Source organism: Colossoma macropomum, unplaced genomic scaffold (assembly GCF_904425465.1).
Source record: "Colossoma macropomum unplaced genomic scaffold, Colossoma_macropomum, whole genome shotgun sequence".
Lineage (NCBI taxonomy): Eukaryota > Metazoa > Chordata > Actinopteri > Characiformes > Serrasalmidae > Colossoma > Colossoma macropomum.
The window spans coordinates 35,673,037-35,700,536 of record NW_023494792.1 but is presented as its reverse complement, the minus strand read 5'-3'; the positions used below and the strand labels follow the sequence as shown (position 1 = coordinate 35,700,536).

The following is a 27,500-nucleotide window of genomic DNA, read 5'->3' as shown; positions in this document are numbered from 1 at the left end:
AAAACATGCTTCATTTCTGCAAGTTGTAAATAACTCTTGTTTGCATCACCTCTACTACAATAACATGAGTAGAATGTTAAAAAAAAACAAGAAACAAAGCATCAGAGGTGGATTGAGCTTAATGTAGTAGATACCCAATCCAATAAAATATGCCTGGATCAGCTCTGACCTTCTTAGTTTTTAAAAATATGATTTTCACTCTGTCTGATGTGTTAATCTGTCATAAGATTACATGGGTTGATGTTTATTTTTCTGAGTATGATGTAGGTCTGCATAAAAATATGTGCTGCTATTTCAGCGGCACTGTGTCTTACTTCCTGATTTTATTAATTGGCTCTGCAGCACCTAAAGACCCTGCAGATATGAGAAACATTCTCACGGCCGCCACGTCATGTTTATTTTCTGTATTTGGACATGGATCAGATGGCAGGGCAGATTGCAGGCTTTAGGACCTTGTAAAGCGATGGCTGGCATGTAAACTCCCCTAAAGTGGAAGTGCTCTTTTTGGATTGGTTTTTGTGGCTAAAATCAGTGAAGACTAGAGAGGAATCTGATTCTATACCAGCAGCCCTCCACCCTCACCCCTCAGATCCTTTACAAATACATGGCCTTGCTGTTTCTGGACCCTGGCACAGAGCTGACAGCCTAAACAGCTCCACTCTCCCATTTCAGATAATCAGCCCTGCAAATTAGAGCCATATCCAGCCCATTCCAGCTCATTTCAGCCAGCCTGCGTAGTAAGCTAAAGGAACAGGCTCTGTAACAGGGTCCCAGACACCCTGCTAAACATAGCCAGAATGAAAAAACGAAAAGGCCCACGCAGGGCCTCTGGAAAAACTTGCATCTTATCTGGATCAGGGTTTGACACAGACTGAAAAAAAGCTTCTGCAGCAAGAAATGGTCTCCAAAAACAACAAACTCTCAAAATAGCTAGTATAGCCAAACAAGAGTAATAAAAAAATGATATTTATGGTTCTTTTCCACGTAGTTCAGATTAAGTCTGTGCTGGCTAAAGGAGTGGTCAGGACATATAAGCACCGTAACATATGGTCATCATACCGATGGAATATCATCAAAATGTATTTCTTAAGTCTGATTAGTTATCATTACCTTTTTTTTTATAAAAATTAAGAAGCATTCAGTGTAAGAAGTATAAAATGAAAAACTGAATTTTACTCATTTTTTGAAAAATAGAAGTTTGAACAATGTTGAAGTTTTAAAACTTACCATTCATTTTCCAGTCCATTGAGCTTATGTACGAAAGCTAAGCTGCAAAAACAGTCCATTTTGAATTGTTTTTGTCATGTCGCACTGTTTAGCCTGCAGCAGTTTAGCTCCGCCCTCTTACCTTGAAATTATGAGTGTTTCTGCCTGAACTCCTTTTTAAATGAGGCACAATGCAGTGCAGCCAGTCAGAAAAGAGCTCATTTAGCAGCCACGATGGTGAAGTTTTATTTTGGATGTTGACTTTTTTCCTTTCTCATTATCAGTTAACAACATTAACAGTGAAGGCTTAGAAGCACAAAACGTGCTGTTTTTAATGTTTGTCTGAGAACAGCTGGCAAAGACTTGTGGCGCAGACCACTACACTGTACCCAAAAATAAAGACAGATCTGCCTGACAGCTTTTTTGGGCTCCCTCAGTTCAACAACTGGTGAACTCCAGTGCCCTTGAGATGAGTAAACTCAATGAAACTTGTGAAGTAACTTGTTTTTTTGCAGAGTAGAAACTTTTAAAATACCGTCCACAGAGCTAGAGGGAAAGTGTGAAGTGTTTTATCGAGCAGGCTTTGTGTGTAACGGTTCTGTGGAAGGCCGACAGCGGGCAGTTAGTCTGGACCGTGAACTGGGTGATGTCACTTAAACAAAGCGCAGACACCTCAGCTCGTCTGCCAGCCCTCAACACTGTCAGCTACCCATTTATGAGAAATGGGCAGTGAAATAGTTTTATACGAGTCTCCGACTTTTCTTTTTAGTGTCCTGCCCTGTTTCTCTCTCGCGCTCTCTCTCACGCTGTCTAACTCCTGCACTCTGTGATGAGAAATGAAATTGCTTTCTCTCTGAAGCATTTCTTTAGTGCCAGCTTGACTTTTTTTATGTTGGGTTCTAAAACACACACACATACGTGGCCCTACTGTTTCTCTGAAGCTGCAGTACGGAGAAGAGCATGTTTTCTTGACCTTAGTTTTGGTTAGTAAATGAGCTGTTCCTGTGCTCTGGCTCCTGTCTGTCGTCTCTTTGTTTTGCTGCTAAACAGACTTGGGCATGTTGTGTTATTGCATTAAATCGTGGCTCCTCCTCAGCAGCGGTGAAGGAGCTGCAGGAGGAAAGTGCTGCTGCTGTTATGTTGACACTATTCTGGGATTTGTTTGACAGTGCAGGACAGCAGCTCTGCTTTCTCACCTCTCTCTGCACAGAGTAACCTGCTGCAACATACATCTGTCTGTCTCTCTTTGTTTTTGTTAGGCTTTTATACGTGATTCTGATAAAGGGTCAACGTTTTAAACAAATCCATCTTGAAGCATTGTTAAACAACGCCTTTTGTTCCGCAAACTTAAAGTAATAACAGTCGAGCCATGTTTGGTGTCCACATTTTGCTTTTTTTTAGTTGAGTGTTTGAGCTACAAGGCTAACATTGCTAACAGAAGTCAGTAGTCAGTAGTCATCCAAATCTTTTCTCCCCATACCTTTCCCAACCCACAGTCCCTCAGCAGTGCGGGTGGTTTCTGATTCTCTCTCTGCTGCATATGGATGGCATCAAACGGTCCGCAGACCGCTGTTTCGGAGCTCTGGCATAGACAATGCCACAGCAGTTCCACCATATGTGTCTCATGTAAGATGTTTCTCATGTTGCACAGCATACAGTGGCCAACACTATAGTATATTCTCACCAAGTACTTTGTTAGGAACACTTGTACACCTACTCATTAAAGCAGTTAGCTAATCACCCTATCGGGTGGAAGCAGTACATAAAACCATGCAGAACCGGGCCAGGAGCTTCAGGTAGTGTTCACATCAACCATCAGAATGGGGACAAAATGTGATCTCAGTGATTTTGACTGTAGCATGATTGTTGGTGCCAGACGGGCTGGTTTGAGTATTTCTGTAACTGCTGATCTCCTGGGATTTTTGAACACAACAGTCTCTAGAGTTTCCTCAGAATGGAGCAATAAAGAAAAAAACATCCAGTGAGTGGAGGGTCAGAATTTGGCACCAACACCATGAATCCATGGACCCAACCTGCCTTGTGTCTACAGTCCAGGCTGTTGGAGGAGGTGTACTGGTGTGGGCAATGTTTTCTTGGCACATATCTTCGCTTGCCACAGCTTATTTGAGTATTGTGACTGACCATGTGCATCCCTCTATGACCACAATTCACCTATCTTATGATAGATACTTCAAGCATGATAATGCACCATGTCACAAAGCAAAAGTCATTTCCAGCTGGTTTCATGAACATGACAATGTGTCAGATGTTCTTCAGTGGCCTTCCCAGTCACCAGATCTGAATTCAGTAGGACACTTTTGGAATGTGGTAGAACGGGAGATTTGCAGTATAAAAGTGCCTAACCAGTATTAGGCCCAACCCATTTCACCCCCTACCCCTACCATTTAGCCCTACTGCTCCGTTTTGTGCGTTCACACCGAGGTGTAGGGTGTCCCAGTTTTGGTTGGGATAGAGGGATAGGGCTACATCCAAAGCCACTAACTTCATACACACTAACTGTGTAGCTAGGCGAACTACAACAAAACTTGATTGCAATCTATTCTACATACCACAAACTAATCCACCAGCATTCCCAGGCGTCGAAGATGTTTTTGTTTTGTAACATTTCTTCGATTTGCTGCAGGCAACCTCAAAAGGATGTCTATTAGCATACGACAAATGTACTTCAAAACTCGTCACATCTGTTTACATAAAAGCCATCGATGACTACTGATGACATATTGGATTCTTGAAGGGTTGTCCTATTTTGTAGGGGAAGATTTCAACCACAAGGAGCAAAATGACACTCAAAAATAAGGGGTTGGGGTAAAAATAAGAAATGGGATTAGGCCTTAGTATAGAGTACCTAAAAAGGGCTTGGTAAGTGTACACACTAATATTTATTATGTTATGCAGAGTATGACTCACTTTGAGCTTTAAAAATGAACTAACGTGCACTGTGTATTTGCAGAAAAGATTTGAGTGACCGTTGACTTCTAGTGTTTGTTAGCAATGTTAGCATCATAGCTCCAGTGCTAAACTAAAGAAGAAAACACCTCTTGGCTCACTGACTATATCTAGTGGGAGTGAGTAATTGTGCAATTTAGATGTTTCGCTGAACCATTTCCTTGAATAGTTTGCCAAAATGCGTTTAGTCCACCGACTCTTTATTAGACTTTATGTGGCTGCTTTTGAGGAAAAAATGAAGTGTGGGTGGAAGTCCTGTATTCATCTGTGGTGCAGGTGAATTACTGTTTAACTCTGAACTTTTTTTTGCTTGGAGCTTATTTTCCAATTTTTAAAAGGAAATTCAACCATTTTTTCAATTAATTCATTGAGCAAATAAGTCATACACAGTGATATACAGTGTTTCAATCAGAAATGGTTCGTTACACACCTTTATTTCTGAGAGGAAAAGTACACATTTGTACATTTTCATAACCTGATATGTGAAACAAAACAAAGTGAAAAGGCTGGAGTCCAGTCAGTAAGTGTGAAGTTGATGCATCTTAAAATGATATCACTTCAGTGGAATATTGTACAATTATGTTCTCCAACTAAATGTACTGAAGACGTACCCCTGTTTCTCTAGAACACAGCAAAACACTCTGGATGACTTTGTTTACATTTTAACAATTAAATTATACAGAAAGTTTTAAAAATCAGTACATTACTTGTTTAACATTATTTCCCCCAAATAATGGCCTAAAACAACTGTTAGGATTTCCTTTCTTTTCTTTCCTTCTTTAATTTCTTTCTTTCTCTCTCTTACACTCATACTTTCCCCTGCTCTAACTCACTGTGGCATGTTTTGATATCGGCTTTAAAAGTAATGTTTCCCACATTCCTCCAGCTTTTTTTTCATGGGAGTCGCCTCTGGTGACTCTCTCACATTTTAAAGTGAGAAAGTGAAGTAAAAACAGTAATGGGCTGCAGTCTGTCACGGATCATTGCGTGTAAAAGCAGCGGTTCGTATCAGTCGCTGCTTTGTGAAGGCCTTGTGATGGGAACTGAATGTTTATTAAGGGAAAACTTAAAGTGAAACTAAGGGATCATGAGCCTTGACTTTGTAAAGGCACCGCTACCTTTAATCCTGCCAAACCACACACGCCCTGCCCTCTCTGACACATCAGCTGCAGTTCTGTGCGTGTGCCCCCTCTCTTATCACTGTCACACACACTCCCACCTGTAAAAACAGCAGTCTCTCAGCTGTGCACAAGTTCTGCTGCAGTTGGACACACTCTTTGCCGCCAGTGCTCGAGGCCCAGAGCTGTAGCTGGAAGCCCCCGCAGCCGGGGTGAGTCGGGGGTGCAGGAAGCTGGGCTGTGGCCAGAGGACTCGCAAGAGGATTTGCAGAGGCTGAAAGATGGAAGTGCTGCTGAGTTTTCTGCTGGATGACCGTTCTTTTTTACTCAGAGACGTGTTTAATTTAGTTTTGCACCAGAACTATTAGCATACTGTAGCTAAAGCTGGAGCTTTGTTGCATGAGTTTTGCCCTGATTTTAGTCCTGATTCTCTGTGTAGGGTTGGTTCTAGTCTGCAGATTATGAGGCAGTTGGAGTCGACAGTCGGCGACAGAAAATCAGGGGGTACTACAGACTTTGAGCCTTCGCCTCTTGATTGAGTTTCAGATAAGTCATAGTACCATCGACTAAGATCTAAATTTTGTAGTGTAGGTTGGCCAGCAACCAGCTAATGGCTAGTGAAAAATGAGAGTGCTAGAAAAGTAAACACAGCAAATAAAGAAAAATGGCAAACAGGCCTATAATAATTATTATAGGTCTGATTGCGATTGTCTAAGCTGACCACAATTATTTTCCACAGCTGTTAGCTCTCACTATCATATGTTTATGTCAAGAGAATGTGTTTTGGGTTTTCATCCACTGGATTGAGGGAAACGCTTGGAAATAAAAGAAAGCAAATGATGGGTCTCGTGACGAGTTGTAACTTCTTATGAGCACTGGGATTCCTTTTGAGAGCGGCAGCAGGGTAGTAATGTTTGTTTATTTGAACAGGGGCGGTATCCGTCTTCATTTGGAAGATGCTAAATACCAATAGCAAGGAAAGCAAGACAGCTAATTAGTCCATTTGAGCTGGAAAATCCAATTGTTAATCAGAATTGTTTATTTGTAAGTTAAAATTTCATGATTGTGACAAGAATAATGGGAAACAGACATTTATATGTACATGCATGTAGCGCAGAGCTTATTATTGAATTAAAAAATGAATTAATAAGAAAAGATCACACTGCCTGTTGAACATAAAGTCCTAGGTTTTAATCTTTTGGGATTATTGTGTCTCCCAGTAATGGGACGGCACAAGTTTTTGTGCGAATTTGAAGTTTGGTTCGATTCAGGAGCAGCTTACAAGTCACAGTGCGTGATCCGTAGTTGTTTTGTGTGTGACCTAAAGTTTTTCAGTGACAAAAAAAAAAATCTATAAAAGTCAGTCTGAAAATATAAGAAACTCCCTTTTCATCTGTTAGGATTGTTAAAGTAGTGTATCCAAGGCTTAACAAAGCTCATGACTCACCTCTTAGCATTGGGCGAGCTGCATGCCTAAATAATTACGCACTTGTCTCCACTCGTGTTGAGTTGTTAAGTTCATTCTCAAATTGATGTGTTTGTTTGATTTGAGACACTGTATGACACTGTTCTCTGTGACAATAGATAAAAAAGTAGGTCACACAGCAAAAAACTGGTAGCAGCCATCTTAACCTGATTTTTTTCGTACTTTTGTCCATGTTTATAGATAACTGTATGTCACACAGTGCCTGAAACCACATAAGCATGTCTATTTTGACAGTACTTAAGAAGCCGGCATGGTTTGAGGCGTATGTGTTCATCAAGGCCTGCAGTTTGCACAATGCTCACTAGTGTGTTTAGTCATTCATTACTTGTTAGTTGTTACATTAGCCTCATAGCTCCAGTGAAACACTGACAAAACACATCTTAGCTGATTGCAAGTGGAAATTGGTTAATTTTAATATTATTAACTGCTCCTTTAACACTAGAGAAGCAGAGAGTGAGATGGATGGATGGATGATGGCACCAGCAGGAAGGCAGAAGGTCTTGCTTTACTTTGGCCTGAAAGGTTAAAAAGCCAAACTGAGGGGTCTACACACCGCTCTTAACGGAATCCATGGCTTTTTGCAGCATACTATACTCTTCAAAATGAGTAGCTGCTAGAAAGCGTTCTTTGCGTGATGCCATAGAAGAATCACTTTTGTTCCCTATAGAACCATTCAGTGGATGCTTCTTTAAAGGGGAATTCCACTGATTTTTAGAAATGTATGCATAATTTATTCATTAATACGTATGGAAAGTCATGCAGAGTGATGTGGAATGGTCTGTTCTTATACAAACATCCAGAGTTTGAATTGTTCACAGTGGTGATGATAGGAGCCAGATGTCTAACACCACTGAAAGCTCCCTCACGGAAAGCTGTGATGTGCAGTGGTTATGAATACACTGTCTGATGCCTCAGGCATTATTATATGATAGTTTTGAGAGAAGGTTCTGGCCTAAAATGTATTTTGCTTTTTTAAATCCATTCATGGTGGGGAGGTTCATGCAGGGCATCGCAAGGAAAAATAGTCCCCTTTATTTTTTTCAAATTTACCACTATTTCACCATTATCAACATTACATACAACTCACAAGACACATGTAGGTTCACTGGTTGTCTTGAATGGTAAATAAAATGGTTATATTTGTATTGTAGGCATTGTAACCCCTGGTTCCCATCACCATCAAGAACATCAAGCCACTCATGACTTTTACATTTCAGCAGTCAAATTCTGAAGAAATGTAAAGAAATTAATGAGGCGAACCAGTTTTTTAAGAACCTTTTTGAAGTTTAAAGAAGCTACACATAATGTAGGTTCTAGGAAGAGCCTTTAAATTGTTATGGACCTTTTACATTATGGTGAAGGTACTTGGAGTTTTAAAACAGTTCTTCACATTCACATATCTCATTCTCGTAGTTCTTTCATGGCATCACTTAGAGAATCTTTTGTGACATCCTTTTTAAGAGCGTAGCGGTTCAGTTTCAGAGCAGTGTGGATTGTGTTGATGTTAATAGAAACCCGAGCCTCTCCAATCCCTTTCACTCACTCTGCTGCACCTCATTCAGCACTGACCTGCCCAGCACTGCTATCCTCACATGCTCCCTTATGCACATGTGGGAAAAACGGAGGAGCAGGAGCACATCAGACGGTTTGGTTGTTCCATCAGGACTTCCAAAGTGTGTGTATGTGTGATCATTGCTTCCAGCAGTGAGTGTAGCCTGTGTTATAGTGAGGTTTGACTCGAGCAGTCAGGGAGGAGACTTTGGTTCCTCTCCCAACCTCACGTCACCCTCATATGGTTTTTTGTGGTCTAGCATATCACTCTTCCTTTCTTTCACTCACCATTTTTTTTTTTTCATTTTTTGAGGGGGCGACCGGATGGCGGCTTAGAAGCTGCGGAATAGTGGAGAAAAGCCTCATGAACTCTGACCTCATGCGTACTTTCATCGGCAGTCTCATCCATCCTCTGGTGGCAGAGAAGCATGACTGTAATATGGTGGGTTTTATGTGTGGTAACAGCAGGTTTGATGTGCCTGCCAGTTCTGGGTGGTGTGGGTTTGATTTTTTTGAGGGTAGTATTGTACTATAAGCCAAAACCAGACCGATCTTGGCTTTGGGGGCAGATTAATGGAGCAACCATGTGCTCCCTTCCCTCTGGACAGGTTTTATAAGCCGATTCAAGCCACCCGCGTCTCTTAAAGCATAAACCAGAAATCAATACCTTTTAGGTGCAGAAATAGCTCCCGATAGGTCTGAATGGAAGCACATTCCCCATAAAGTCGGCTTTTCTGCCTCACTTCTCCTCTCTTGGAGTGCAAAGCAGCCCCAACTGCACTGTATATATCAGCTTATAAAATATGTATTTGTGTGCCTGATTTGTTCTCTTTGCATACACTAAATGGCTTTCATGCAGGATGCACTGATTAAGAGACAAAAATGGACATCTGTTTCCGTTAATGAAGACACTAACCTCACCTCGGTCTACCGCATCTGTAGTGTAGTGTTATGTTAAAGGAATAGAAAAGTGCAAACACACTAAATTGAAGCTAGTAGGCAGTTGCTTCAGTACCTGCACATTGGCTACTTAAAAAAAAAAAGTAATCCATTACAAACCATTAATTACTTCTCTCAAACTGTAGTGGGATCACTTTACTAAAAAAAAGTGCTTCTCCATTTCTCTCTAAAACCCACACAGAAACCCACACACATCTGTGCCAGCTATACAAGGGAAAACCCAGTAGTCATTTTCAGTCATTTATTTAGAAAGAAATAGCCAATCACAGTAAACATAGGCCAGTTGTGCTAAATAAAATTTTGAGTGGCTACTGCTGTTGGAAAACCGAGAAACTAACCAGTGGAAAAAGTTCTAAAATGGCTGCCTTGAAATAAAATTTGTAGGAGTAGAATGTGAAGCTTACAGGGCTTTTTTGAGTGAAAATCATGTCTGCTCTGTTTAGGTGAGGTTGAGGCTTTTTCTTCATCAACATGGAGAGCTTTTTTATATTACCGTGATTTGATGCTTCAACAGATTGCACAGCTTGTATTGTTTTTACAGCACTTACTGTGCTTGTGCTGCTCATATTCACATCAGAGTCACACGGTGTCTTGACACAGATGGCACAGGCACATGCAAATTATGTACAAGGACAGGCATGGATAATCTATATAGAGGAAATAAATGCCTCATGTGTAATTAATTATTGTCTTGAGCACATGAGAAATGGAAGTAATGTAATTCTAATTAAGTCAGTAACAGAGTTTTGAAAATTCAGCATGTAATGTGTTACAATACTTTGTTACAGGAAAAAATAACAATATTACTGTAACGCATTACTATGTACCACACTAGGGATGCACAGTAAAAATCGGCTAAGATTGGAATTGGCGGATTTTGGTTCAAAATCAGCTAATATGTTGTTTTTTTGTTTTGGTTGGTCTGTGTTGCACTCACAGTGTATTTGAATGCTAATTCTACTCCTAAAAGGAAATATCATAGCATTATTATGTGGGACGCATTGTGCTAAATAGCTTGTTGCCTCTTACCTTCAGTGCAACACTTTATTTGATTAATGTTGTTTAATCATGCAACCGATTTAAAATTGAAAAATTATAAATGGCAGGTTGGCCTAGAGCAAATAATGTTTTTTAGATTGTGACTTTGGCTGATAGAAAGTGCTGGAAATGTGCTAGTTTTATCTGTTAATTTACCCCATACAGTGTGAGCTTCAGAATAAAAAAAAAGGCACTTAAAAGTTTATGAAGGTATCTGAATCAACCATAAAAAATTCATGATTGGTGCATCCCCATAATCAGTGACTAATCAGTACAAGTATTCTGTTCTTCTTTAATGTACAGGGAAATTGTCCGTGGTAATCAACTGTGTGCCACAGATGCAGCAGACAGATTTTTTTTTTTTAAGTGCTGGTATGTTCCTCATGCATGTGAGTGTTTGCGGCAGAGAGACGAAGAAAGGAGAGAAGGGGATTCAGGAACATGAACAGACATCTGGTTTTCATTGGTGGGACAAAAAATGGGGCCAAGTTCTGGGAACTGGCAAGACACATGCGTGCACACACATTGAGAGGGTTCACTTTGAGCCGAAAGAATGGAGGAGATTGGAAACTGTTGTGGAGGTTTGAGCTCATTCGCTCCCTTTTGAGAGAGTGTGACATCATCACCCAGCCCAAGGTAACTGCTCCTCAGGTCAAATGCTGCAGTTCTCTCCCTGCTGCGCATGCACACACACACACACACACACACACACACTGGATAGGTGGTGTGTCCCTATGCGGTAGAGAGAGGTGTGGAAGTGTAAGATTTAGGGGTATGTGCATGTGTGTGAGCTCATCACATTAACAGAATGAGCGTTTGGAGAAAGCAGAGACGCGGCTAGAGCGCTCCCAATGATAAATGTTATTCCAGAGGTGCTTAGAGAGCAGGAGGGCCACGCCTGTGTGTGCGCAATAGGGCTGCAACTGACGATATGTCTATAATCAATCCGTCTATTGACTGTTATTCAATTAATGCACTAATCAAACCATTACTGCTTCTGTGGTTTCCTCTCACTGTGCCTCCTCACAGTGCTGCCATCATTCATTTCATTCTTTTCTTATGGTGCAAAGAAACAGAAGCCGTATCACTCCCTATGTTTGCTTACAGTGTATTGCAGTCTATCTGTGTTACTGTATGTACCGTATTAACTTAGAGCGCTTTTGTTTTTAAAGGATCCAGATGAAAAATGTCTGTTGTAAACATGTGGCAGTACTCTTTCGAGAGTGATGCTGTTTTCAAGTGGTCTCGGTTTTGTTGCATTAATGGATTTCCCACCAGGAGGCGCCACATAAATGGCCTTCGAAATCAGGTGGTGAAGTTATTTCGATGCGGCATTGATTGGCCAAGTTGTGCCGTCAGTGATGTTTTTATCATGGAGGAGGACAAAAGTGAACAGTCAAGCAACGACAAGCAATCAGATAAACTATACATATATAATAAAAGGTAATGGCTAAGTGAATTTTAAACATGTACAGTTAACTCACATTTTATTTCTGCTTCGTATGAGTTCAGAACACCAGTGAAATGGGCCAGAGCCGATAGATGGCAACTAGCTAATAAACTACAACAGTCATTTTATAAACTCTCTGTTCAGTTTATCTCTCACATAAACCACATGAATACATACACGGGGTGAACGAGTTCCTCTTAAGAGAAAATGAACAACCTAGTTGCACCTGAGACTTTCCAGTTTGAAGATTAGGAAAACTCCCCTCTGATGTGGCTTAAATATGGAAGGACCTTTGAAAACCTCCAGCTGCTGTAGGGTGGTTTTTGGGTTGCAGGCTGTTTTGAAATGATAGTGAATGCAGAACATGTCTTCAAGTCATCTTTATAATGCAAAGAATGCATTATTCAAATGACAGAAATGGCTTGTCGGATAAGGAAGTCTACAAGCTACATTTAGCATTTAGCTATCTAGACACTTTAGCTCACTTATCTCTTCATTTCTTTAGCTGTGATTTCTTTAGCTCTGGCATTTTGTTCTAAATAAAGATGTATCATTATTTTTCTACAAAATTGTTTGCCGACTGAGGTAAGAGTTACACTAATGCTAGCTTGGATGTATCTGTTAGCTTATAGCTCAGTGGTTAGGATAGCAGTCAGGATTGGTTGACACCGCAGGGATTCCCAGTGGCCGTATGATGTAACTATACGCGTAATGCATGCTGAGTTGTGAGAGAACACTGATGAACAAAAACATGAAAACAGTACAAAATGGTGAATTCAGGCTGAGGGATGTGATGCTGCGCTGCAGAATACTGCATAACATATTAAACTTTAGTTATATGCCGGAAAGTGCTTTAAGTAACCAGTGTGTTCACTTTAACTTACTGTTATAGCCCTATTTCATGTGTCAGAGCCTTTAGAAGGGACCCTTTGTTATCCCCTTATGAGTGACATTTGCACTAATGAGCTGTGTCTGTCATTTAGCTCCATCCTGCTGCGCATGTTGGGTAGAACAGTGTGTTGCAGTGGGTCAGAGGGGGGTCTCCTCTAAAATAATCCCAATTTTACACTCCTAATCATAATCAGCCCGCGCTTTATTAGGAACCCTGCGGTCAGGCTTTTATCCACACGCCGCCTCTCTGCTGCTCTCTCTCTACTGCACTCTCTCTCTCTCTCTCTCTCTGTGTCAGTGTTGCACGGTCGCTGTTTTGAAACAGGCCGTGACCAATCAGAACCGCACTTCAATCTGAGAGAAGTGTGTGTGGCTGTGACACAGCACAGACTGAACTAGCCCACTGAGCACAACTTATACTCCCATCAAAAAAAAGACACGGTCGTCTCAAATAAAAAAAAAAAACAGTGAGAGAGAGAGAGAGAGAGATGTATGTAAATAGACAGACAGACAGACAGACAGACAGACAGAATTATCGACAGAGAAGAGATATAGATTGAAAGATAACAGTTATATGAAGTGATGGAGTGGTTCAGATAAGAGGAACAGAGAGAAAGAATGCAGGAGAGAGAGACAGAATGCTGGAGAGAATGATGGACAGAAGAAGAGACATATAGATAGAGAGAGATAAAAGATGAAGATGGAGGGGTGGGCAGGTGTAGATAAGAGGAATAGAGAGGAAATGAAGGAGAGAGAGGGAGAAAACGATGGAGAAACAGAGAGAGAAAGATGTACAGCGAGATAGATAAAGATGGAGTGATAGACGTGAGGAATAGAGAGGGAGAGCATGCAGAAGAAACATGGTGAGAATGTGGGAGAGAGCGGCCCAAAGAAAGAATGCAGGAGAGAGACAGAGAGGGAATGATAGAGGCAGAGGAAGAGAGATGAAGAGAGACGAAAAAGATAGATGAAGATGGAGCGATAGGCAGGTATTGATGAGAGAAAGACTGCAGGAGAAAGAAAGCAAAAAATGAATGAGAGACATGGAGAGAATGCAGGAGAGAGAGATAGTTAACTGCACTTCGTCACACGCATTTCATTGTACATATCCACAGTATATCCCATACCATAGTCCTTCTGAATATGAGCCTCTCTCACCTTCCTTTACTGTAGTCAGTGCACATACATACTTCAGCTTACTGCAGTAAACATATTTTATATTCATATTTAAATTCACTGCTCAGTTCTTTTAGCTGTACTACTGTACACATGTACTTGAGTAGTTGATTGTATCTGTGCTTATATCCCATTGCACATCCTATAAATTACTTGTGTACTGTCTGTTTTATGTTTACAGTATATCTTTTTTTACATTTATTTTGTTGGTGTTCATTTTCTGTTGACATCGACACTCAGAGGAATTCCTTGTGCATCTGGTACTTGATATGTAGAGAGACATGAAGATAGTGGACAGATTGATGATAAGAGGGAAAGATGCACAGACAGAGGAATAGAGAAAGACAGAGAGATATATAGTGATAGTTAGAGAGACCGACTGAGGGAGATGGACAGAGATTGAAGGGTAGAGATAGACCCAGAGAGGTGGACACAGAGAACTGTAGAGGGGTAGAGCGAGAGAGATTAGATGGATTTAGAGAGAAACTGTACAGTCCATTCTGCTGGACGATCGTCTCATCCTCAGACATGAGGATGGCGAGAGTGTGGCCTGCTAGGAGATTTTTCCCTTTATCTCCAGTTCTTCCATTCATAGTTAAGTATCAGTGTTGTGCTTGTTCAGTCCTGTCCTGGTGCCCATGTTAAATCAGAAGTGTGGACGGTCCTGTTCTGTTCACTGACTGTTTCTGACCTTCTGTTTTTCTCTTTCAGTGCGTTTGCTGCCCTGTCCGAAAGCACCATCACAGAGAAAGAGCGAGACTGAGAGAGAGGGGGGGAGGAGTACAAGTAAGTGAAGAACACAGAGTAATGCATGAAAACATGGCTGCTTATTACAGGCAGAGGAGAACAGAAGGGTTATTCTGAGATGCCTTAATTCAATAAAGAGAGCTTTTTACAGGACACAGAGATGGGGGGGGGGTAATTACTCAAAGGATTCTCTGCCTTTCTTTACAAACACTCCCTCTTTTCACTGGTAAAGTGCACCGCTGCCTCAGCTTCTGTTGTCTACACAAAAAACGACTGGCTGAATGGTCTGATTTATTTTTTTTTCCTGCAGCTTCATGAAATATGAGGCCTGCATCTCGAAATAAAAGCTAAACGTATTCTTTTCTTACATAAACACGCAATTCTCTCTCTCTCTCTCTCTCTCTCTCTCTCTCTCTCTCTCTCTCTCTCTCTCTCTCTCTCTCTCTCTCTCTCTCTCGCTCTCTCTCTCTCTTATTGTTCTGTGTTTTTATATTGGCAGTCTCCTGCTGTCTCATCATTTTCCGTAAAATAACAGAGGCGAGCCGTTAAGGAAATGATGATTGAAAGGCAGATTAAAAACAGCCTGCATTACACTGACTGATCTAATCTCACTCAGGAATCACAACACCGTGCCCCTCCCCTCCCCTCCGTTTATTTATTTTTTGTTTTTTTGGGGGGAGACTCGGCAGCAGAGCTGTGGTGGGAGGCTGGGTGCATTTTAAGTAGAAATATTTATCTTTCTTCCCTTTTAGAGCTGCCAGGAGGAGACAGAGGCCTTGGTAAATGAATATTGTTTAGCACTCCCAAAACTGCTTTTCATAAACTCCCTGTACGGATTCATCCTGGTGCTCTGACAGTGATTTATAGCTCCTGTCAATCACAGACGTGCGGGTGTGTGAGTGTGCATGCTATGATTTAGCAGTAGGGATATAGGGAGGTCGTGCTATAGTATATTAATGCAGGTAAATGGCACTGGCGCTTTCCATGGTTATAGCCTTGCTTCCCACTCAGGGATAGATAAAACAGTAAAAGCAAAACATTTGACAAGCAAAATTCTCCCTTCATACCACCTTGAATTTAATCCAGGTATTGTGTTTTGACAATATCCATGGAAAAATGAAATTTGCAGAGATTTTGCACAGTTAGCTCAAATGTGTTTGATCAGCCGAGGCATGTTTGGTGTCTGAAGTTTGCTTTTTGTAGTGGAGTTACGAGGCTAATGTAGTTGTGCACAGGTACTCGATGGCTCTGTTAACCCTTTAAGGTGCCAATATTCTAATACTGAAATAACTCTTTGAGTATTCATTACATTCTATCTCAGAAAGACAGAGGAAATATGCAGGCAAATAGTTAAATGAATCACTCATTTTACATTTTAACAGGACTGTAAAATGTGACCATTTTGCTGTTTGTTTTATGACATGAGTCATGTAACATTGAGCATGGTTCCATGGACACGTTTTTAAGGATGTGATTGGTTAGTCAGAGGTAGTGCGATCGGTCCTGGCTTTGCTAACTAGCCTCACTCATCTAGGTGGTGTTAGGTGGGTCCGAAAATGATGAAAATATAGTTCTCCAGCAGACTAGCATGCTGACACATCGCCTACTGAGGAAAAAACTTTCGTAGAAGATGGCTAGTTCTCATCAGCATACAACGTTGTAAGCTTTGCTGTAGTGTTGGCTCATTAGCTCATCTGAAGAGGCATCCTTCATTACTCATCTGACACGAAAACCCTACCATTTTCTTTCATTGTTAATGAAACACCTATTTAAATGTTTTATTATTTTGGAATAATAACACATTTTTGAAATGTATTCTTTTATTGTTTTTGTCAGCTTATAGAAGAAAGCAGACTTTCAGCCCTATAGTTATCCAAGTATCTATTAATTTATACAGATAATCAAATGTCAAAACGAGAGAGAGGTTTATTAGCCTTATAGTTCCAGTTCAGATTTTTCTCATAACTCTGTCACTCATTGTGTCACGGGTTCAGCTACAGTGCATGCACTGCATGTAGTCCACTGGTGGTTTGCCACAGGTGCAGATGTACATGGAAGTGCAAAGTGGTTGTGGTTTGTTCCATCACTGGGTTGAGGTGAGCTTTCCGCTTCATCCTTTTTGTTTTCCATTTCACACTTCTGTTTTTTTAAAGTTCAAACCACAGGTCAGCTCTCGCAGATGATTCAGACAGGTTTGTCTGGTTGATACTTGAGCATGTTTGTTATCTGATGTGATTTGAGAAACATCCGTGTGCTCATTCTGTGAGCTGGATCAAATCTGAACCTGTCACTTTACTGGTGAGGACGAAGGGTGGGCGGTTGGTTCTGGAGCTGTTTTGAAGGGGGCCTGTGTTAGAGTTTACAGCTCCGAGCAGCTCATTAGAATACCGCCCCGCTGTTTTCTCGTATCTTTGGCACCCTGGAGGCCAGTAATGATCAATTTACATGAAATTAAAGCCACTGCATGGGACACTGCCTCTCCTTCACACCCCAAAGACACATGCACACGGAGCTGTGATGAGCGGGTGATGGTGAGTGACAGGCCATGCCATCACTCATATGCTCAGTATTCAGTCAAAAGCAGCGGCTGACTGAGGTGAAGATTGTTGTCTTTACTGATACATGTTGGTGCAAAAAACTGTGATACCGGAGCTGAAATATAACTGACTCGTGTCGACCCATTTTAATATGGTCAAAAATTAAACTGATTTCTATAGTTTTAGATGAACAGTGCCTTACTGACAGATATGATTGAGATTTTTTTCAACTCCAGTAACCAGCAGAAACTCTCAAAATAATGCAAATGTTTTTGGGCTTCTTAGTGCTTTTGCTGATCATGATTTTATACGTTTGGTTTGGAGAAATTGTATACATTTCTGTTATTTTGACCATTTTGAATCTTTTCACTCGGATTTTCCGGTCCCGTCTGTATGGTTATAATAGAAGTGAACAAATAGTAAATGAGATTCATTCACTGTTTATGATTGGTTAGGTTATAAAACAAGCCACTAAATATCAGGGCCATGAGGGAGCGAGGCCCTCATAGCTAAAAGTTTGGACACGCCTCACAATATATATTTTACTGAATGTTTGTACTGCAGCTGTTTTGATCTGAATTATACTAATGCTTAAATACACTAAATTTATTTCTAAAAATGCATATGTTATTTCTAGGTTGAAATAAAAATATTGGGTCAGATACCTATTTTGTTTTTGATACAGTTAAAACATTTAAAAAATATGTTTTCTATTAAAGAAAGTTACTGAATCAGAATTGATCACAGTGGTGGTAATAGGAACCAGATGTCTGAAGAGTTTAATGAATCTGAAAGCTCCCTCACAGAAGACTATTATATGAAATGTTTACTGCCAGATGACTGAGATGTTGTATACAGTGGTTCTGAGATGATTTTGGCCTATTTTTTTCACTGCGGAGAGGAAAATATCAAAAAAAAGTTGCCTAAAAAGTATTTTTACAGATTTGCTACTGTATCACCAGAGTTTTGTCATGATCATCAGGTCATATTGGCACCGTTGGTGTAAAACGTTGTATCTCTATCTTAGCTGTTTTTCATTTTTTGACACATTTAAAAAATACCACCTCCCCTTTATGTTGTGTGAAAATTTCATGATGACCAGGTTATTATAAATGATTCCAAATAACTTAAGATGAAATGTTTTTACATTGACTGCCAGTAAAAGTTTTTGTCTGACAACGACAATATAATCACTAACATCACTAGGGCTGCCTGGTGAATCATATTTCTGATTGTTGAGATATTGTTTATATCTCAACAACTTGAATTATGCAGAATTAAAAAAAAGAAAAGGTAAATCCCTTTTAAGTTACGTGTGTTTATATTGCATTTATGTGCCACTCTTCTGCAGTTCTGTTCAAGAAAGAGCCTGAATTTATTTTCTGAGTGAACAGCAGTATCCTGCCATCTATAATTTCTGCAGTTCTGTGCTGGGAGCCCCGTTTCCATTCTGTCCTTTCGCTTCGTGACCATACAGAGCACAATCAGATATACGGCCCTTTCCAAAAAAAGTATCGAACCTCCGCCGGCAGAAATAATGGGCCATTTCGCCTGTCCACTCGATCCATAAGGAGAGGAAGTGCTCTGCTCAGGAGAGCCAGCCTGCTCCAAACTCAATCACACAGCCTGCAGGAAAGCCTGGAGAAATGGCGCACGTCAGTGGAGACACATGTCCTCCCTCTCTCCACTCCTCCACAGTCTGAGGCCCTGGTCCTCACTCAGTGATGATGGCTGCTCCGCTGCTCTAATATATCCCATAATCCACTGCTGCTATAATCTGTTCTTCAATCTAATCTAGCCTCATGTGTTCAGCCTTGGACACACTACACAGCTACACGTCCATACAGATGGGGCTGTTGCAGCAGCAATTTTCCAGCACTTTCCATTGGCTGCTGATGTGCAATAATTTCTCACCTAATGAGTTATTTAAAGTTGCTTGGAAACTACCAAGTGCTGGATGATGTCAGGCTGAAGAAATGAAAGTTGTGAATGGAGGTCTGGCTCGGTTCAGTAGCTTAAGATGTATATTTGTTAAGCTTCCAATTGATGCCAGTTGATTTGGCTTCAGAGCTTTGTTCAGAGCGTTCAGTGCCGAGTGGTAGTTACTTGTTTTCTGCCGCCCTAGAAAATAAAAATACACTATTTTATGCTTAGAAATGTGGTTTAAATGTATTCAAAATATGCGCCAATGAGCTCTTCTGTAAATGAATTAACTGTTTGTTTACTATTGGGTTAATTGTTCATTAATTGTAATCTGTTATGCTAGTAAATGATCAAATTCCATTTGCAAGTGTACTCATACAGGTTATGTATTATAAATATGTATTAATACAGTCTGAATGATGAGTAAAGGAGGAGCTAATGAATATTTACCTTCTACTTACATATAGAGTGCGAATAATAAAATATGTTAACATGATCTTTATTAATGAATTTGCCAGCCCTTAACCACTGTCTTACCTTTATTATGTGCTATATTGTCTGTTGACTGGATCAATTTGAGTTGCTGACCTGCATACACAGGATTACATCCAGACTGTGGTCAAAAAAATTGAGCATGTCTGATATACTTTGGCCTAGAACTAGACTGGGAGGCAGGAAATTAAAACGTCTTGTTGTTTTTCGGTGCCGACCGTCAACTGTGATTGGCCTGAAATCTGCAGACCAGGGCCGACCAGCACAGCCGCTGCTGGTTTTAACTTTGGGATAAGGTTTCAGGATGACTAGAACATTGGTGTTTTAGACCGGTGGAACCCAAAGCTGTGCAGTTCTTCACATGCCAAGCAGAGGTTATGTGATCCTAGTGGGAGAGTGAGCGAAGGAATGCAGAGAGGGAGGTAGGATGGAGGAGTTGAGGGGTAAAGAGAAGGATCAGAGTTGCTGATAGAGGTGAAGAGAAGAATAAGGGTGTATGAGCACTTGGTTAAACTTTTGTTAGCACTGGAAAAGTGTGACTTGCAGATGGTGTTTGGGTTTGAGTCCCAGCTGTACCATGTGTCTTCCATGGCCATAAAATCTCAAAGATAAAAGTTGGTGGTAATGGTAATGGAAGCATGGTCCTCATCTCTCTACAGCCATAACATGACATACCGCAGAGCTAGTGCTGGGTGATATAGGCCTGTACCAGATGTTCATCATAGAATGAATTATTTATTTATTTATTTATTTATAGTTAGGAATGATTTTGGGATAACTACATGAGAAGTGATAAGGTATGACCAAAATTAAGGGTTGACAAATAGGGCAAAAATATCATATCATGACACACAGACATTTTCACAGTACATATTATGATATGTAACACACAGACACACGTGTGTGACACACAGACGCAATGCACTAGTATTACATAAAAACCACAGCTGTAAAAAGCTCTGGGTACATATTTTTTCACATCCTGGGATGCACAAAATCTAGTTATACAGGACAACCTATGCTCTCTTTATGATAAAATGTGACCCATGGTCAGTGTTTTTAAGCATCAGTGATATCTATTATGTGCTCAGAAAAGCATATTGTTTATTATGATAACAAAAATGATCACAATAACTATAAAATATTACCTACCTGTTTTTAAAATATAAAACTTCAGTGAATTTCTGTCTGGGTGTGTAGCAAGTACAGAAATATATTACAACAATGAGTTCTTATATAGACACACATTAACTCATTGTATCACCCTATAAGATGTTTAACAAAGGAAATATCAATTGACTAGTGTCTGATTATTACTGCCTTTGCAATATGGTATCTATTTGTGGCCCACTCCAAAATAAACATATCTAAGGAGTAGTAATGCCAAAAAAAGAGGATAACTGAGTATTTGACTTAAGCCCCATTCCATTGGGATTAGTTTTTCATGGAGAGGTGGGGTAATGCCAGTTTACCTCAGGACATCTGTAATATTTATGTCCAATTCACGCAGGATAAGAAATCTCAATCTAAATTACAGGGTGTGGCTACTAACTTGTTAAACCATTTAATTTAGCTGTTATTTCATTTACTGCAATGCAGTGTGTCGTTAGCATCACCATTAGCTTGGAAATTTATAGTCAATAGTCTGCTTCACATGTAAAATGAAAATGAAATGGTGTGTTTTTTTTTTTTTTTTTTTGTTTTTTTTTAAATCATGTTCTGAGTTATGAATTTGAGAAAGGACAGTAACATTACATTTCAGGCCTGTTTCTCGTCACAGAGAACACATATAAACACATCTTTAAGAAACTGCTTTTCCAAAGGATATGGTAGTGTTTTCACTGACATGTTGATTCAACCTCAAACTTGAGGTTATTTCTACGGCTTATTTTACAGAAGCCAAAAAGCATTTCTGATGCGGGAGCGCACAGTCACTAAATATGACTGACATGGTGCATTCGGGCCAGACCAAAATCACTGAGAAATGCTGGTAAAATCACATTACCCCACCTCCCCATGTAAAACTAATCCTGTCTGAATAGGGCTTTAGAAGCTGATAAAGCTGCCATTAAAACCTTCTTTGCTGCATATTGAGAATTATCTTAGTCATCTTCTAGTAAAAGTAAGCCTAGACATAAAGTAATATCAACTTTTAGGAAATCATACAGCATACATATCATATCGTCCTAGAAAGACATAATACAGGGGCATTGCAGAGCATTATGATTGTAATACAGACTGACTTGCATCTATTACCCTGCATTCACACTGACAGCAATGCGACGCAACATAGTGGCCGGAGGTTATTAATTTTCAGTAAGAGATGGTGAACGTTGGCGATGTGAAGTGGGCGGAGTCAGCGACAAAACAAAGTTGTGCTTGGCATCATTGAAACCATGGCAACCAATTCTCCGCTCGAGTTCAGAAATGCCCATAAGCAATGAGCGATCGGCAATTTGGGTGACGAGGCGAAAAGTCGCTGCTGGTGTGACCACGGGGTTATCGTTTTTGTTACTAACGGTTTCATCAAGTAAGCAAAACAAATCAAAATGTAAGCGTTTCTTAATAAAGCCTCTTATAGTGGTGCAGTTTTGTTGTGATACTGTGTTTCACAGGCTAGTAGTTCAGCTGCACACTGATTTTCTTTGTAAGCAGCTGGGCGGTGAGGTGGACAAGGCATTCACCCTTTACACAGTAATACACACAGCTTGCAGTGGTACATTCCAATAGTTCTAATTCCATTGTTAAGTGTAATGTAATATGATCCATTCTGTTATCGCAGCCATCTGCTATGTGTTAATCGCAATGACAATCAGAGATATGATTCACCAGACAGCCCTAGTGATGTTAGTGATTTCAATAGAATAAAAACAAATCAGTTAAAAGCAAAGTGTGTGTCATTTGCTAGATGCTTCAGATTATTTTGAAAGAATGGAACAAAAACCACATTAAAAGTAAGTAAGTAGTAAGTAAGTTTTTTTTGGGAAAAAAAAAGTTTTTGTCTGGTTTAGTTTTACAGTGCTGTTTATGATTCCTTTTGGTGTCAGTTTAAGGGAAGCAGAACAGAAAAAACATGGTCCACTCAGAACAAACTATGTCAGGTTTGTAATTCTATCATTTCCTCCCAGAACTAGTCGGAGGTGTGCATGTTGGTCCTTCAGTTGTGCTGTCACAACATTAAAGACTTTAAGATTTTAAACAGTTTCATCTTCAAGTGTTCTTTGTTTAATGTGTGAAAGTAGCAAAATCTGTTCATGTTCGATGTGTTTTCTGCGTCAAATCCAAGCGCTGATGCAGATGTCGTCTCATGAACTTGCACTGTTATCTCAATGCCTTTACATTTTCACGTATCTGGCTGAAAGGCCACATGACCTCTCATTCTGTAAACAGCCTCTCTTCCTCCTGTCATTGGGCTGGGTGATGGAGTGCTATGAGGTGAGAGGTCATGAGAGCGGTCAGTGTGTGGACACTCGTTAGTGGAGTCTGAGTGAGAGCGATGCGCTCAGGGCCGCGCAGCGCTTCCACACTACACGCATTTAATTGAGTTGTAAAGCTGCTTCACCGCTCGTCCGCAGCTATTCATCCTGCCCTCAGGTCACCACAGGCCTTGTGCTGTGACAGACGCTCCTCTTCCTCTTGCTGTCACTTGCTCTCCCTCGCTCTCTTTGTCTATCATCTTTTCAATAAACTGTGCTGACTATTGTTATTGTTTTGCCATTGAAATAACTTCAACTAACATACAGATATTTAAAGAGCCCACGTTTTTTTATTTATTTATTTATTTATTGTTTGTGTATTTGTTTGTTTTTTTTGTTTGTTTTTTTTTGCTGTCTTTGTTTGTCTTTACCCACAAGAATTAAACAGACTGTTTTTATTACTGTCCCTTTATGACTGATATATCGCTGCGGTCGGAACAAACTTGTATGTCCATTTTTGTGTTTTTTCAGTTTTTTAGCATAATTTGAAAATGCCTGTGGCCCTTTACATTGTTTGTAAATTCCATGATGAATGGACCAGTAGAAACGGCCCGAAATGACTTGGAAAAACGTCTGGTTCCATTGACTTACATTTAAAGTAGGGGTTTTTTCCTTCTCCTGTAAAGTTACCATTTTGGAAATACGATGTTTTGTTCAGACAACAGCGTTATGTAAATTAGCTCTGTTCTCATCATCCTGTATTGTAGCTCATTCAAGAAGCAGTCCAGGCTGAAACACTCTTTATAACTTCAGCATGAATGGGTGGAGCTAAAGTGCTATAGGCTGAATAGCTGGATACATGTAAATCCGTAAAACGGGCTGTTTTGACTGGGGAGTGAAAAGAATGCTTTGAAATTTCGACAATATTTTCACATTACATTAATATGTTTTATCTCAAAAAGTGAAGAAAATTTGAGTTTAATTTGCAAAATTACTTTCTTTCTCTCACTCATTAAATTTCTCTCTCTCTCTCTCTCTCTCTCTCTCTCTCTAAACCTCTTCCCCATTCTCCCTCTCCTTCCCCCCTCCCCCATTCTCCCTCTCCGTCCCCCCTTCCCCTTTCTCTCTCTCTCAGCCTCTTTCTTCCTCTTTGTGTTCACTCTGCTCTGTCTCTCGGACAGGTATGACACATATCTATAGCAGTGACCTTTCAGAGTGTCACTCTGTATTTTGATGATAATACTCTCTCAGTTCTGTCTTGGTGTCGTTCGCTCTCCCCACAGCTTCACAAACAATTAGCTGTCAGCCTGCGCCCAAGCGGCCGCCACGACAACAGGCACAGGGGTTTCACCGCTGACAGCCTATTGATTTCCCACATACCTTCCTCCTCACACTGCTCCCCATCCTACACACACACACACACACACACACACACACACACACACACACACAAACCTATTGCTTTTCCCCTCTTTATAATAAAAAGTTCAGGCTACAAGTAGATCTGACTTTGTCTTGTCTTTTTTCTTTCTGACATTTCTTCACTAAGACGTTCAGCTTACGCTCCCTTTCTCCCTCACCCTCTCTCCTTTTCTTTCACCCTCTCTCTCTCGCTCTCTCTCTCCTTAAAGCTTAAGGCCTGGGGCAGATGCAGGGATTCAGTTGTTGCCACAGTGTCAGAAATGTCTTAAAATTCCACTTGAACTATACAAAGCACTTATTCTCATTTTTATTAACTTCAGATGCAGAAGGGATGTGTGTTCTGACCAAAGTCAATATTTAAGTGTCCGTAAGAGTTAGAACACAGATATCTGGTAAACTGGAGGGATTAAAAAATTGGCTTTTCACCTGATATTATTGTATTGTGACACACAAATATGAAAGACTGGTGCACTAGTGCTGCCAACCTAAAGAATGATTAGCACCAACAAACGTTTAGCAGCTTGAGCTGTGCATTGGAATACATATCTCTATTCAAATATAACCAAGGGAAATGTTTTGGATGCTGTGCTTGAGTAAGGGAGGCTGCCCCTTCAGATGAGCTAAGGAGCTAACGATGACACTAGAGCAGCATTTCATGATTACTTACGGGTTTCTTTTTTTTTCTTTTTTTTAGTTGATATTCCAACATACTAGTTTCTGAGGAACTATTCATTGTTTTTTGGTTTTAGCTAACGTCCTTGGTGGAGCCCTCACATTACCGCACTTTGTAGCAAATTCTGATATACTTAAAAGCAAATATGAGCAAAACTAGTGTTTGTAGTATTGTAGGCCTTATGATCTGATGCAGTTATCCGTAAACATCCCTAGTGTAGGTCCTGATTTCTTGGGGTGTGTGTGTGTGTGTGTGTGTGTGGTAAATTGTTAAACCGACCATGTTCTTGCATTTATAGTGAATTAAGCAAACTTACATTGTGTACTTATTTATTTGTTTGTTTTATTAATGAAATTTAAAATGAGGACAACAAATAAAGGTAAGAAAGAAAAAGAAAAAAAATCTATAAATATACACATACAGCAGCACTCTAGTTGAGGGTAAACATGCAAAGTTAGTGGTCCATTTACCATAGTTGTACTTGCATGTGCCAAGCAGAAGGCAGCCCTTTAGACAAAATGAATAGAAGAAAGTCACTTTAAATCTACCTAGTTGGTGTACAACAAATTCTGGGACCCTTTTGTTATCCAGATGTGCTAAAAAAGGCTCTCACACTTAATAATATTTAGCTATGGAGAATTTTAGGGTGTACTTAATTTTTTTCCACCTTCAAACATTTCTGATGTGTGTTCATTAAAATGAGCAGTCTTTCTCTGTGAGAGGTACAAAGGCTACCAGACTAAATTTGTAGAGAATTGGTGGAGAATGGGTGACAGAAAAGACTCTAAAGAGAGTTGGAGAGGAGGCACCAAAGGGCACCTTGAGTTCTAGTATGTCTTTAAAGAAAGTCCAAAAAAAAAGATACAAATTGGCTGGAGTTTACGGACATCTGTCACAGTTAGGGTCTGCATTTCCATAAATTCTAGAAAGCTGTGTTTTGGTCCGGTATACCTGATGAACAAGTTTGCAATGCCCTGTAGAGGGAGGTGTGGACACATGCCAATATTGCCTGCCATGTCTCCTAAGATGCACTATATGGCCAAAAGTATGTGAACTCCCCTTGTTGAGTGCCATCAGTAAAGTTTGGTGGAGGAGGGATAATGGTCTGGGGCTGTCTTTCAGGGTTTGTGCTCAGCTACTTGGTTCCAGTGAAAGGTAATGTTAATGCTACGGCATACAAAGACATTTTAGACAATTATATGCTTCCAGCTTTGTGGCAACAGTTTGGGGAAGAACCCTTCCTGTTCCAGACAGTGTGTAAAGCGAGGTCCATAGGACATGGTTTGACAAGACTGCGCAGAGTCCTGACCTCAATGCCGCTATACACCTTTTGAGATTATTCGGAAAATCACTTGCGAGCCAGGCCTTCTCATCAAACATCAGTGCCTGGCAGCACAGCCAGCTCTACGGAGAAGACTTGACATGAAAAAAGTATGCAAATGGTCAGACTACCGTAAAAAAATCACAATTTAATACATCAATATATTTTGATTACTCTTCTCAGTTTTCATATCCTTGTGAAAGTTTCATTTCTTTATTGTTTGTTTTCCAGTGGGGAAGAAAGGGGAAATGCAGTAATCCAAATATCATCTTTTTTTTTTTTATTTAAATAAGTGGTTTAAGTAAAGTAGAGAAAGTAGAATGAGCTGAATTGGAAGCGGGATAAAGAGCCCTTGCGTGACTTTGCACAGTTGCTGTTTTCATAAGAACTTCTCTTCTGGAAATCCGTTGGACCTGTTTACCGTAACTGAGTTACTCACTTACAGGATTGCTAGATAATGCCGTAGGGTAAGCTGCTGATCGCCAGAATATGTACTTTATTGCTTATCAGTGCCCAGGGCATTCGTGTCCATCTGTGTTTGTAGAGTTGTTTCATCAGTGTGATTCAGAAAGACATGGTCACATGACCATCACTGACTGACCAGGTACTCATTTGCATTTGATAACTACTGAAGTATTGTCAGTGTTAAAGGGGAATTTATGCATCATTCAGTTGTTTTGATGTAAACAAAAAAAAGTCATTCAGTGTTTGATATGAAACGGTTCGTTGCAGAGAAACCCGTAGATTTCTTCACAGTGGTGGTCATAGAAACCAGTGATAATGATGTCCACCAAACAAATATAACCATTTTATTTACTGTTCAAAACCACCAGTGAACCTACAATGTGTCTTCTGAGTTTTTATGTTATGTTGAGAATAGTAAAATAGAATCAGAAAAAGGTATGTTTTCTTTGGGACTGTTTTGCCTTACAGCACTCTGCCTGCACCTCCATAACATGAATGGTTTAAAATATGTTTGTTTTGTTCCCATTTTGTTTCCATCTTAACCATTTAATTAAGTGGTACATAATTGTAAAAAATAGAAATTTCTCCTGTATGTTGTGATATTATTTGATGTTAAAAATCAGCCCAAGCCTAAAGGAGAATCCCACAGAGTGTGTGTGTG

General features: G+C 40.1%; 1 protein-coding gene across 3 annotated transcripts in view; it reads left to right on the top strand.

The window, feature by feature from the left end:
• Nucleotides 1–27,500, top strand: part of plxnb2a (plexin b2a) — a 169,326-nt gene that overhangs the window by 62,639 nt on the left and 79,187 nt on the right. For 2 of the 3 annotated variants that reach the window (XM_036576978.1, XM_036576980.1), the window contains exon 2: nt 14,555–14,629. The exons of the other annotated variant lie outside the window; for it this stretch is intronic. The gene's annotated coding sequence lies outside the window, so the exon portion shown is untranslated. The remainder of the gene's footprint in view (nt 1–14,554; nt 14,630–27,500) is intronic. 3 annotated transcript variants of the gene reach the window in all.